At 29.5% G+C, this 14,361-nt stretch overlaps 1 pseudogene; it reads left to right on the top strand.

Moving 5' to 3' along the window:
- Positions 1–8,492: 8,492 nt before the first annotated feature.
- Positions 8,493–13,489, top strand: LOC120126027 (annotated as a pseudogene).
- The last annotated feature ends 872 nt before the right edge of the window (positions 13,490–14,361 follow it).

Genomic DNA, 14,361 nt, shown 5'->3' on the forward strand with positions numbered 1-14,361 from the left:
TTGAAGCACTGTAGAACAACAAAGAATTTATGGGATATCACGAAAAGGCATTTTAAGCTGAGCTTGGTAGAGGCGAATGATTTTGAAGTCTGGTTACAAAAGAACAGTATATCCGAGAGAAAAACTTTTGAAGGTTTATCGTAGGGCATAATTTTCTCAACCATGATTTGGGGAATATGGAAAGAAAGAAACAAATCGATCTTCAAGGGTGAAGGCAGGAACCCAAACTATATATTTCAATATGGCCACAATCTGAATGTAAAGAACTATTAGAGGGTTTAGAAATAAAGGATGTAAAACACACATGGAGAGAAACAAATAGAAGCACAGATTGGTTGGCGAAATCAGCCTTGATCGAAGGATAGTGTGAAGAAGCAAATAGTAAGTTTATTATATTTAAAGTGAATATAGAGAATGCTAAAAATTTTAAGTTAAGGAGAGAGAATAAAAAATATATCTAGAGGAAAATTTCATCCATTTTCTTTTTAGAAAAAAATATTTTTACTTTTTTAACTTTTCAGAAATTTTAATTATTTTTATAATTTTTAATAATTCATTTATATTTTTAAAATAATTTTAGTGTTCCTTTTTTTTGAATTTTTAGATAATTTTTAATATTTTAATTACTTTCTTCAAATTTTTATTAATTTAAATTTAATATTTTTTAAAATTTTATTTATTTTAAATTAATATTTCAGTCATTTTTTTAATATTTTTTTTATACTTTTATCATATTTTATGATTAAATATATTATTAAATTTTAAAAAATAATCAAATATTTCTATCACATCATTATATTTTGAATATAATCTACTACATCAACAAATTCAATGTCCACATCATTAAACTTAGCTAAGATAATTTAAGCCAAAATCCACGGGTTCCAATTCGATAGTGTCAGTTTTTTTTTTAAAAAAAATTGAGTTCGGGTTGAATTTTATATAGGACTAAAAGTTGAGTCAGACCTAGTTCAGGTGAAGGGTGAAAATTTCCAACTCCACCCGACCTAAGGGTAATAAAGTAATTCCTCATATAAATTTATGAATAATTACTATAATACCTCTTCTTTTTATAGTTTTTTAATTATGTCCTTAATTTATATCATGAAATCGAATTTAAGATCCAAAAAACCAGTTTGGGTTGGGTCCGAACTACTCTTCAGGTCGAATCGAGTAGAAGGTATATATTTCTTAGATCAATTCAAATTCAGGAGGAGGATATATATTTTTCAAATCGGATTGACCCAAAATCCAATTCAACTGAATCCATCTCTAAACATAGTTGTAATTATCATTTTTTTCATAATATACTATTTCATTATTTATTATTATTATTATTATTACAACGCCCATTTACAAATCATACCCCAAAAAAATACAAATTGAACCTTAAACCATGCCCCAAACTAAACCCTAAACCAAGCCCCAAATCAAAACCCAAACCAGGCCCCAAATTAAAACCCAAACCAGGCCCCAAACCAAACCCGACCAAGGACCAAATTAGAGCCTAACCTAAACCCAAACCTAACCCTAATGTAACCTCCCTAATCACTGCCTCAGCTGCTGTCGATATCTGCCTCCAAGCAAGGAAGGTTGTTGCTCCAGCACTCCACGCAACATAGCAGCAGATAATAAAAAAACAAAAAGTGTAATCATTGTTATATTTTTGAAAACTTTGTAACAGTGGGTATAAAACCCAAATCCAAACAATGTACAAGGGATCTCTAGTCCCCGTTTTTCTGAAGCAATAAAAATAATTTCAAGGTATTTTTTTACTTTTACAGTTTTGAATAACAACAAAAAGGAAAAACATTTTTTAGTTTCGAAAAATCACAAGCAATCAAGTTTACATTAAAGAAAAAGAGAGAAAAGAGGAGAGTGAGTGGTTACCTGGAGTGGGGGAGATGAATCGACCACGACGGTTGGAGTGAGAGGAGACCGAGCGTCGTGGGTTCGGTTTTGCGCTTAGAAGGTGGTTTTGATGATTTTAGCCCCAAATAGGGGTCTAGGTTAGTTGATCTGGAGATTTAGGTTGTTTTAGGATGGTTTAGGTTTTTCGACCGCCGTGTGTGGCGTCCAGAGCGGTAGCCGGAGCGACGATGTAAGGCGGCTAACAGTGGGCTAGTTGAGGGAGAGATGAGAGAGGTGAGAGCTTTTTTTATTTTTTTTGGGATTTTCGGTTGAAATGAAAATAAATGGGATATATAGGAATAATTTAGGGTAAAATCACGCTTAGGTCCCCCAAACTTAAGTGTGTTTTTGCATGTTAGTCACCTGTAGGGGTCAAAGTTGCTATTTAACCATTTATATGCATGTTATGTAATTATTGGTTTATTCATTGTTTAGTCCCTCTAAGTTTAGCACATTTTTGCATTCTGGTCATCTGTGAGGATTGAAAACGTTATTTTCCCTTTTCGTTGCATGTTATGTAATTATTGGTTTATTTGTAGTTTAGTCCCTCTAAGTTTAGCATGTTTTTGTATTTTGGTCATATGTAGTTATTGTTTATTTTATTTTTTAATTTTGGCCGAACTAATTTCGTAATTTTTGTATTTTTATTTGATAGGGTATTTTAAGTTTAAAAGGTGGATAATTAGTTTTTAGTCCCTACAACTCCCATGTATTTTTGCATTTCAGTCACTAACCTTTTTTTATTTTGTTTCGATTTAATCATTAAATTTTAATTCGTTTTAATTCAACCCTTATTATATGTTTAATTTATTCTTAACCCCCGTAATTTAATATTAATGCAATTCATCCCTTATTTTTTATTTTATTTTTGTTTCCTTTTATTTTAATTTACTTAATTGGGGATTATTATTCGATTTAGTATTTCATAGTTTTTAGTTAACTAGTCTTTTAGACTTCGTCCCTAATATACATTGGTAAACCAAATCGGTCTAGTAATTAAGATGTCACCTTAGTTTTAATTAGGACGCAATTCGAGCCGAGTTTTCACATAAGATACCTAATTACTCGAGTCAATTGTTCAAACTTTTAATTTGTTAATCATTGATTAATTTTGAAAACTCTTTTAATTTAATCTCTAAATTTCTAATAGGTTAGTTTATATAATTCTTAAAATTTTGATTAGTTGATTAGTCCTTAAATTTTAGGAGTTATAGATTTAGGCCCTTCAACTTTTAGTTTTTTTAGAACTTGGGATTTTAGTTCTTCTACCCTATAGTCCCTAAAACTTCAATAAGAATTTTATATTAATATAATTAAATAGGTAAAATAGAGCATCCACTTTTAGCTAGATTTCAATACAGTCCTCTTAATTTAGGGAATAATTCGAGTCAGCCCTCACTTAAATGCTCAAGGGACCATCTTGATTATTCGATTCAATAATCGATTAAAATCAAATATGATTAATATTAGAACCTACATTTCTAGGTTTGTGCCTTTAGGTTCTTTAATTTTCATAATTTGACACTTTAGGATAGAGAGAGCCTTAATTTACCCATTAGCTTAATTAGGATTAATAAACAATTGTTTGAGTGCATTTTATTTTTAAACCTAAGGCAATGTTCACTTATTAGGGAGCTAATAATATATCTCCCGCAAGTGAACATTGCCTAATAAGTGACTCTCTAATAAATTTTTAAAAAATCATTCCCCACTCGTAACTGACTCCTGAACCTGATTTCTGGATTTGCGCACACCCTAAAACTTGGTATTTTGAAAAATTTTTTTTTATTAAAATCACCTAATTTTTATGGTATCTCAATCTCACCTTAAATAATTGGTGGTGACTCCTCACATTTCAAAACCTTTTCAAAGAAAAACCCCCAAGTCAGTATTTTTTCTCTATCCGGACGAAAAACGGTGTCGACAATAACCACCATGGATAACCCATAAATAACAAACACTTTCTTGTAGATAAAATGGTGATTTTTCTTTTAAAAAAATAACACCAAAAATTTATAATTAAATAAGGTGAAAATATTCAGGGTTTCGAAAAACTTTTAAATAATAGCGGTTAGATGAAAAAAAACTATTATTTATTTGATTCAAAATTATTATTTTAATATTAATTTTTTTTCTATTTAAAACGAATTTAGAGAATGCTTAAAAATTTAAGTTAACGAAAGATAACAAAAAATATATCTAGAGGAAATGTTCATACATTCTCCTTTTTAGAAAATTTCAATATATTTTTAATTTTTAAAATTTCAGAAATTTCACTTATTTTTTATAATTTTTAATAATTCATTTGGAATTTCAAATAATTTTATTGTTACTTTTTTATTTTATAATTTTTCAATTTTTAAATAATTTTTAATATTTTAATTGTTTTCTTCAAATGCTTATTAATCTAAATTCAATATATTTTAAAATTTTATTAATTTTAAATTAATATTTGAAACATTTATATAAATATTTATTTTTATGTTTTTATTATTTTATGATTAAATAAATTATTAAATTTTAAAAAACAATAAAATATTTATATCACATCATTATCTTTTGAATATAAAACTACATGAATAAATTCAATGTCAACATTATTAAACTTGATTAGGGAAGAAAATTTAATCTGAAATCAACGAGTTTTAATCCGATAGTGTCAGGTTTTCTTTTAAAAATAAATTTAACTTCGAGTTGGATTTATATAGGACTAGGTTGAGTTGGGCCTAGTTCGGGTGGAGGGTGAATAACCTCCTACTCGATCTGACATGATGATAATAGAATAATTTCTCGTATAAATTTACGAATACTTACTATAATACTCCTCTTTCTATAGTTTTTTTAATTAGGACCTTAATTTATATCAAATCGTGTCAGATCGAATCGAATTTATACTCCTAAAAATCAATTTGGGCTGGGTTCGGACTAGTCTTCGGGTTAAATCAAGTAGCAGGGATATTTTTTTATCAATTCAAATTCAGGTAGAGAATAAGTATTTTTCAAATTGGATTGACTCAAAATCCAACCCAACTCGATCCAACATACACTTTCTTGTAGAGTAAATGGTGATTTTTCTTAAAACAAAATAACACCACAAATATATAATTAAATAAGGTGAAAATATTTAGGGTTTCGAAAAAAACTATTGTTTATTTTTTCAAAATTGTTATTTTAATAATTAAGTTTATTCTATTTAAAATGAATTTAGAGAATGCTAAAAAAATTAAGTTAACGAGAGATAATAAAAAATATATCTAATGGAAATGTTCATACATTCCCTTTTTTTAGAAAAATTTAATTTATTTTTATTTTTAAAATTTCAGAAATTTTAGTTATTTTTATAGATTTTAATTATTAATTTGGAATTTCAAATAATTTTAGTATTACTTTTTTTTTATAATTTTTAATTTTTAAAATAATTTGTAATATTTTAATTATTTTAGTCAAATGCTTATTAATCTAAATTTAATATTTTTATAAAATTTTATTAATTTTAAATTAATATTTGAAACATTTCTATAAATATTTACTTTTATGTTTTAAATATTTTATGATTAAATAAATTATTAAAATTTAAAAACAATAAAATATATATATCACATCATTATCTTTTGAATATAATACAAACTATTGTTTATTTTTTCAAAATTAGTATTTTAATATTAAGTTTATTCCATTTAAAATGAATTTAGATAATGCTAAAAATTTAATTTAACGAGAGATAATAAAAAATATATCTAATGGAAATGTTCATACATTCTCTTTTTTAGAAAATTTCAGAAATTTTAATTATTTTATAGATTTTAATAATTAATTTAAAATTTTAAATAATTTTAGTATTATTTTTTATAATTTTTATTTTTTTAAAAATAATTTGTAATATTTTAATTATTTTATTCAAATGCTTATTAATATAAATTTAATATTTTTATAAAATTAATTTTAAATTAATATTTGAAACATTTCTATAAATATTCACTTTTATGTGTTAATTATGTTATGATTAAATAAATTATTAAAATTTAAAAAAAATTAAAATATTTATATCACATCATTATCTTTTGAATAAAATACAAACTATTTTTTATTTTTTCAAAATTAGTATTTTAATGTTAAGTTTATTCTATTTAAAATGAATTTAGAGAATGCTAAAAAAGTTAAGTTAACGAGAGATAACAAAAAAAATATCTAGAAGAAATGTTCATACATTGTCATTTTTAGAAAATTTTAATATTTTTTAATTTTAAAAATTTCGGAAATTTTAATTATTTTAATAGTTTTTAATAATTATTTTGGAATTTTAAATAATTTCAGTATTACTTTTTTATATAATTTTTGATTTTTTTAAATAATTTTAATATTTTAATTATTTTCTTAAAATGCTTGTTAATCTAAATTTAATATTTTTCTAAAATTTTATTAATTTTAAATTAATATTTGAAAATTTTCTATAAATATTTATTTTTATTTTTTTTATTATTTTATGATTAAAAAATTAATAATTTCTTTTTTAAAAATAAAATATTTATAGCACATCATTATCTTTTGAATATAATACTACATTAATAAATTCAATGTCCACATCATTAAACTTAACTAGGGAAGATAATTTAACCTGAAATCAACGTGTTATAATTCGATAGTGTCAGGTTTTCTTTTAAAAATAAATTTGAGTTCGGTTTGGATTTCATATAAGATTAAGTTGAGTCGGATCTAATTCAGGTGGTGGGTGAATAACCTCCTACTTGACCAACCCAATGGTAATAGAGTAATGAATACTTACTATAATACCCTCCTCCTTCTCTAGTTTTTTTTTAATTAGAACCTTAATTTATATCGAGTCGTGTCGGATCGAATCGAATTTATACTCTAAAAATCAATTTGGATTGGGTTCAGACTAGTCATCGAGTTAAATTGGGTAGAAGGTATATTTTTTTATCAATTAAAATTCAGATAGAGTATATATTTTTCAAATTGGATTGACTCAAAATCCAACCCAACTTGATCCATTGCCATCTCTATACTTAACGACAAAGGATAACCCATATATAACATATAATTGCTTGTATATTAAATGGTGTTTTTTCTTTAAAAAATAACACCACAAATATATAATTAAATAATGTGAAAATATTTAGGGTTCGACAAACATTAAATAATAGCGGTTAGATGGAAAAAAACTAGTATTTATTTTTTTTCAAATTTATTATTTTAATATTAAGTTTATTCTATTTAAAATAAATTTAGAGAATGCTAAAATATTTAAGTTAACGAGAGATAATAAAAATATATCTAGAGGAAATGTTCATACATTCTCCTTTTTTAGAAAATTTTATTTTTTTAATTTTTAAAATTTCAGAATTATTTTTATAATTTCTAATAATTCATTTGGAATTTTAAAATTTTAGTATTACTTTTTCTTATATAATTTTTGAATTTTTAAATAAATTTTAATAGTTTAATTATTTTCTTCAAATGCTTATTAATTTACATTTAATATTTTTCTAAAATTTTACTAAATTTAATTAATATTTGAAACATTTCTATAAATATTTATTTTAATGATTTTATTATTTTATGATTAAATAAATTATTAAATTTTAAAAAAAATAAAATATTTATATCACATCATTATATTTTGAATATAATACTACATGAATAAATTCAATGTCCACATCATTAAACTTAATTAGGGAAGATAATTTAATCCGAAACCAACGGGATTCTAATCCGATAATGATATGTTTTCTTTCAAAAAATTGAGTTAGAGTTCGGGTTGGATTTTATATAGGACTAGGTTGAGTCGGGCCTAGTTCGGGTGGAGGGTGAAAAACCTCCTACTCGACTCGACCTGAGGGCAATAGAGTAATTTCTCGTATAAATTTACAAATACTCACTATAATACCCCCTTCTTTCTATAGGTTTTTTTAATTAGGACCTTAATTTATATCGAATCGTGTCGGATCGAATCAAATTTATACTCCAAAAATAGCTTGGGTTGGGTTCAAACTAGTCTTTGAGTCGAATCGGGTAAAAAGTATATATTTTATGTATCAATTCAAATTTAATTAAAAAATATATATTTTTCAAATTGGATCAACTTAAAATCCAATCCAACTCGATTCATTATCATCTCTATACTTAACCACCAAGGATAACCCATAAATAACACACACTTTCTTGTAGAGTAAATGGTATTTTCCTTTTAAAAAATAACACCACAAATATATAATTAAATAAGGTGAAAATATTTAGGGTTTCGGAAAACTTAAAATAATAGCTTTATACTTTTAATAAAATAGGGAGATTCCGATCACCAAACCAAACCTCTAAATTTAATTTAATTAAATTTTAAATATTTTATTTTAGATGACTACAGTGTACATAACTACATATGATTAAAGATAAAGGTTATATTATAATATTGGTTTATGAATTTAATAATACAAAGTATGGCAAAAGTATCGCAGAAGGATTATTCCAAAATAAGGTTAAAAGCATCATAGATAGAGTCAACTTCCACAATTTTACTTAATCATCAACTCTAATCAACTTTAAAAGGAAAGAAATTTGGTTTTATTCATGGCAGTACAATTTTGTGCTTCCATCTCCAACAATAGCAGACACGAAATTGAAGGAGCAGAAGGCCTCACTGCCTGCTTGCTCTGCAAAATCGAACAAAAGAAGGGCTTCAATTTACACGCATTTGTACTGAATTATTGTAAATAATCAACACTGATACAAGTGAGAACAAAAGTGGTGGAGAGATGAAAGGTGGGAGTGGCGGTGGTGGACTTTCTCCGGCAAAGCGCCGATGGAGAGGTCCGGCCATGACAGTCCTCTTCCTTGTCGTCCTGTCAATGCTTGTTCCTCTTGGATTTTTGCTTGGCGTACACAATGGCTTTCACTCTGCAGGTACAACTCTATCAAGCTTGTTCCTTGTCGTCCTAGATCTAGGATTCCTTCAATCTTTTCTTTTGTATTTCCTTTTTGCTTAATTTTTTATCATTGTCTTAATGTTTCTACTTCAGCGCTTGCTTGTTTGTTTATTAGCAAAGGAACCGGATCCTGATGCTACTCGTTTCATATATGCTCTTTTACCAGTTATAATTTCGTTTTATTTGCAGGACATATGGCTCTTCAACACCCTTCACCTTCGGTAAGCACTTCATTATTTCTCCTTCCAATTTACTGGCATTCGGGTTGTTTATCTTCATGCACTTTCTTTCCTATTATATTCTTGGCTGTATGCTCTTTCAGATTATGATATCTATTGAACAAAACACCTTTAATTTCTGGCCTCTCTAATTTTAGTTGCAAACTTTTTGTTCAATTTCATCATCATGATGCTTATATTAGTTTCTTTCTTGATTCTCAAATGCAAAAACACTATCAAAAAAAAAAAAAGAGAGAAAAAAAGGAAAAGATCTGTAAAAAATTATTCATGTTTTAATTTTCTGACAAGGGGATCGCTCAAGACATTTAGACAACCTTGTGAGAAAATTAGGGCCTACTCTACCGAAGGTTGGCTTTCATGGTGCTCCTCTATCACTGTTTTTTCTCTCTCTCCTGGAATATGATGTATTTATCTTTTACCTTCCCTCCTCCACTTGCCCTATAATTTATTATTTGTGATGGTAATGGTCAATCATTTGCAACAATTACACATATATAATCAGCCAGCTATATCTTTGTGTAGTTATGTGGGATGAACTCTAACTAGGGGTCTTCTTGTTTCATTTTGGGGTCTACATTGGATTTAGAGTGATTTGCGGGAAATTTTATATGTTTTGTTTGGCTGAAGCACTCAAAATAAGTTTCTCACCAATTACCGAGAAACAAGACAACCAATGCAGTGTCTGACTGAACTCACCTAGTTTCAAAACAAGTATTATTACACTGTGGTCAAGAAGGTGTCTTATAATGTATTGTCTTGGAGCTTTTAGTTTTGTACTAAAACTTGTGGTTACATCCTAAATTCACACAGATCCCTGTAATTTGGTGTTTCTTGTGGATTAACACATGTTTGTAGGAGCATCCCTTTCTATTTTACGATGTCCACTCATTTGTACTCTAACGTGAATACCCTGACTTTGTATGCTGTTAGTGATTGAGCACTGTAATCATTGTGCTGAACTATTGTGTGGTATGTTATTGAAGAACACACGTTCCAAGTTTCTGGCGACTCCTGATTAGGCTTATAAAATTCCTCTTTTGTGTGTACGGTTTGCCTATAGTCTTTACAGTTATACTGCAGTCGCCTAGGATTGTATACACGTTCTAATGTAACTTATTTTTCTTCCTTTTGAAGGATATTCTTAGAGGGATTGTAAATGAAGCTAAAAATGATACCAGCAGTAGAAATGGCACTCCCAAATTTCAGCAGCAAAAAGGTATGGTTGAACTCTATTTTTAAACTGTCCCAGATAATTTTCCATGCCCTTTTATTGGAGTTAGGTTTGAACCCACATTTTTTTAAAAATGTTTTACAGGAATTCCAATTCAACCTCAAGTTGTTATGCAACAACTTAGCAATAAAAATGTACGCATATTGCTTAAAAGTTTGTACTAGATATTTAAAATATCATTTTAGTGCCTGTAATATAACATCTCAAGATAATTTTACTCTCTCACAGACTAGTAGTGTTCAAGGTAGAACAAAGGCTATTTTTGATGAAAGTGGGGGATTATGTGAGTTGAAATATGGGAGCTACTGCATTTGGCATGAACAAAACAGGGAAGCAATGCAAGATTCCATGGTGAAGAAATTGAAGGATAAACTTTTTGTGGCCAGGGCTTATTTTCCTAGTGTTGCAAAAATGCCAACCCAGAACAAGTTGTCTGGTGAACTGAAACAAAATATTCAAGAATTTGAGCGTCCTTAGTGAAAGTACTACAGATGATGACCTTCCACGAGAGTAAGTTATCAATGGCGTAATATAATTCCATGGATAAGGCCAAGTTTACATGTTTGTAGCATGAGTTTACTGATCCATTTACTAACTAGAAATGTTTGTTTGCATATAAATTCCGTACTTCTCTTGTTTCAAAATGAATGCACTATGGCACAAAGCTTTAGGAATAGGGTATTTTGTCCCTTATTTTTTTTCAAAATTTGCCCTTCTAGTGTCATTAAAGCTAGAGGACCATGTTAAGTTTGCATTTCAGTGAGGGAAACAATGGAAAAATGTATTCCAGTTAGGGGAAGTAGTGGACAATATATTGAAACATCCTAAAATGGTAAAACTGAACATACAATTTGAAACAAATATACTACATTGGCGATTTTCCTTTTGCACTGGAATCTCTCTGTATTTTCCCTTCATGATGTATTTGATGTTTGTCTTTCACCAGATATGTTAATGTCCTGCATCTGGTAGAACTATGGCACTTACCTGTATGGTTTTTTAATAGCGCTCATAAGAGTTCCTGATCACTTGATTTAACCTTAGCAGACTGGAACAAGATCCTTATGCTTGGTATTGATTTACTTTGTCAATCTGTTCTGACAAGTAGTATCAGTTGAACTTTCTGTTAAACTTATTAATACTAGTTCTAGATCCTGAAGTTATCATCGAGTGGGTTCAACATCTTAGTGGGTAATGCTGTGTGCTTTGGTCAAGCAATTTTAGTAGACTGGTCAGCTGAATAGTGGTTACAGTATTCCTCTTTTCTTCTTGCTAGCAATAATATTCCTATTTCTTGCATAAGCACCAAATGTTTGTTACTGGTTTGTGTCAGGATTCAGAAGAAGTCACAAAGGATGGAAGCTGTGATAGCAAGGGCCAAATCAGTTACTTTGGATTGTAATAATGTTGACAAGAAACTGAGACAAATATTTGACTTGACTGAGGACGAAGCTAACTTCCACATGAAACAGAGTGCCTTTCTCTACCAACTTGCAGTCCAGACAATGCCTAAGAGCCTGCACTGTCTGTCCATGAGGCTAACTGTGGAATATTTCAGAGACTTCTCATTTGATAAGGAGCTGTCTGAGAAATATTCTGATCCCACATTGCAGCATTATGTTGTATTCTCCAATAATGTCATTGCATCATCAGTTGTAATAAACTCAACTGTTACGCATGGAAGAGTAAGTTTTAGTTATTTTTTGACTTCATTTCATCGCTTAATAGTTAATACCCAAGTTCTGCTAGCGACACTGACCGGTTATCCTGCATATTTCAGGACAGCATAAACCAGGTTTTTCATGTGCTGACCAATGGACAAAATTACTATGCAATGAAACTTTGGTTCCTCAGGAATACTTTTAAGGATGCTGTTGTTCAGGTGCTGAATATTGAAGATCTTAATAAAACAGCTCTTTCTCACCTGACATTACCTGTGGAGTTTCAAGTTTCCTTTCGCAGCAATGATAATGCACCAGCAGTACATAACCACATATCAATTTTTTCTCATTCTCATTATCTTCTTCCCGAGATATTCAAAAACTTGGAGAAAGTTGTTGTTCTGGATGATGATGTTGTTGTTCAGCAAGACTTGTCAGCACTATGGAGCCTCAACATGGGGGGGAAAGTGATTGGTGCTGAACAGATTTGCTCGGTAAGAATGGACCAGCTGCGGAGTTATTTGGGTGAACACAGCTTCAAAAAAGAATCATGCTCTTGGATGTCAGGATTGAATGTAATTGATCTGGTCAGGTGGAGAGACCTACACATCTCTGAAACTTACTGGAAGTTGGTGAAAGAGGTGAGTTATTGCTTATGATCTTCGTATATTTTAGTGCAGCTTCTTTGACAACAGTTTTTATGCCATTAGAATTTAGAAATTAGGTATTTATCAAATAATGAACAGTTAATAGTTTTGAAATCACTAGAGCTTAAAATGTTTAAATTTTCTACAGCTTTTGACTTCATTTCATACGTGAACTGCAGGTCACCGTGAAGGAGGGATCGGCTTTGCTTGCAAGCTTGCTTACATTTCAGGACCAAATATATGTTCTCGACAGCAGGTGGGTTGTATCAGGCCTCGGTCATGACTATGGACTTGACATCAAAGGCATCACGAAAGCTGCAGTGTTGCACTATAATGGAAACATGAAACCTTGGCTTGATCTGGGAATTCCAAAATACAAGGCGTACTGGAAGAAGTTTCTGAACCATGATGATCAATATATAAGCGAGTGCAATGTAAATCGATAATGAGCCGATAATGAGGTTTGAGTCATTGGATCCTTGGGGGGGGGGGGGAATGGGAGCTCAAGGACTGAAGTGCTGAAAAATTTGAAACTGAGCTAGAATTTTGAAGGGCATGAGATGGCAGCAAAGTGTAGCTGTGATGACCCTGAGCTTGATGGGAAAATGATGTTTTTTTTTTATAAAATAAAAGGAGATGGAACAGAGAGTTGGAGAATGAATGCAGGTTGCTGATACAGATAGTGGTAGGAAGTAATTAATATGAGGAACCTTGTCAAGTAATGAGTTATATACGGAAAGAAGGTTTTGGATATGATTTCAAGGACATCAAGTGCCCTTCAGATTTGCATTTTCTTTTTGTTTAGGTCACTAGTAGTACATTTGTCAACTAATTAATTTATCTTCTCCCAATGATAGATGATTATGTAATATTCCCTTTTTTTTCTTAATTTCTAAATTATTCTGAATTATTTTTTAATAGCTTGAGATGATTATAAGGTAATATTATTTATAATTTTCTTAACTAATTAACAATGTATACATATCCTGCGGATGCAGTTGCTTGAATTCAAGATTTTTAGGGAGAACAATAATCACTTTAACCGATGTAGTCATTTGATGGGTTAAAATTATTCTGAATTATGAATTTAAATGTACTGACAATCAAATATACGTGGGCACAAATTATTATTTCAAGATTACGAAAGGAACTCTATTTAATTAAAGGGATTTTAGCGTCTAATATATGTCTTCCACCTTGGTATGTATTTTTGACGTTATTCTACAAAGTCTCCAAAACTCAAATAAAAATGTTCAAAAGCACCCATATTTTCACAGAAATAATTTATTAGAAGCATAAATATAGTAAGCAAAGTTAATATTTTATAAATGAATAATTTATATACGATGTGAAAAACAGTAATTGGTACTATCCCTCAACCATAAAAAGAAGGGGGGAAAAAGGGGGTGAAAGCATGAAAGTGTCCAACAATCAATATTTGGAAGGAGTCATCAGTAATGAGTGTTGTAATGTCCCAAATTTATGGATTAGTTGCCCATTCCCCACTTTCTTTGTGTTTCTCCCTCCTGCTTTGTTTGTTAGTTTGTTTGTTGGTGTAATAATAGAGGCAAAAGAATCCAACTCAACTATTCCGAAATAAAACAACTTTGCTTAACCGCCAAGAAACTCTTCCTCTCCCAACCTAACCTCCTCCAATTAGAGGCTCCCATTAGCATCTGCGGTGACATTCACGGCCAATACTCCGACCTTCTTCGCTTGTTTGAGTACGGTGGC

The sequence above is a fragment of the Hibiscus syriacus genome, unplaced genomic scaffold (genome assembly GCF_006381635.1).
Source record: "Hibiscus syriacus cultivar Baekdansim isolate YM2019G1 unplaced genomic scaffold, ASM638163v2 tig00110450_pilon, whole genome shotgun sequence".
NCBI classification, from domain to species: Eukaryota; Viridiplantae; Streptophyta; class Magnoliopsida; order Malvales; family Malvaceae; genus Hibiscus; species Hibiscus syriacus.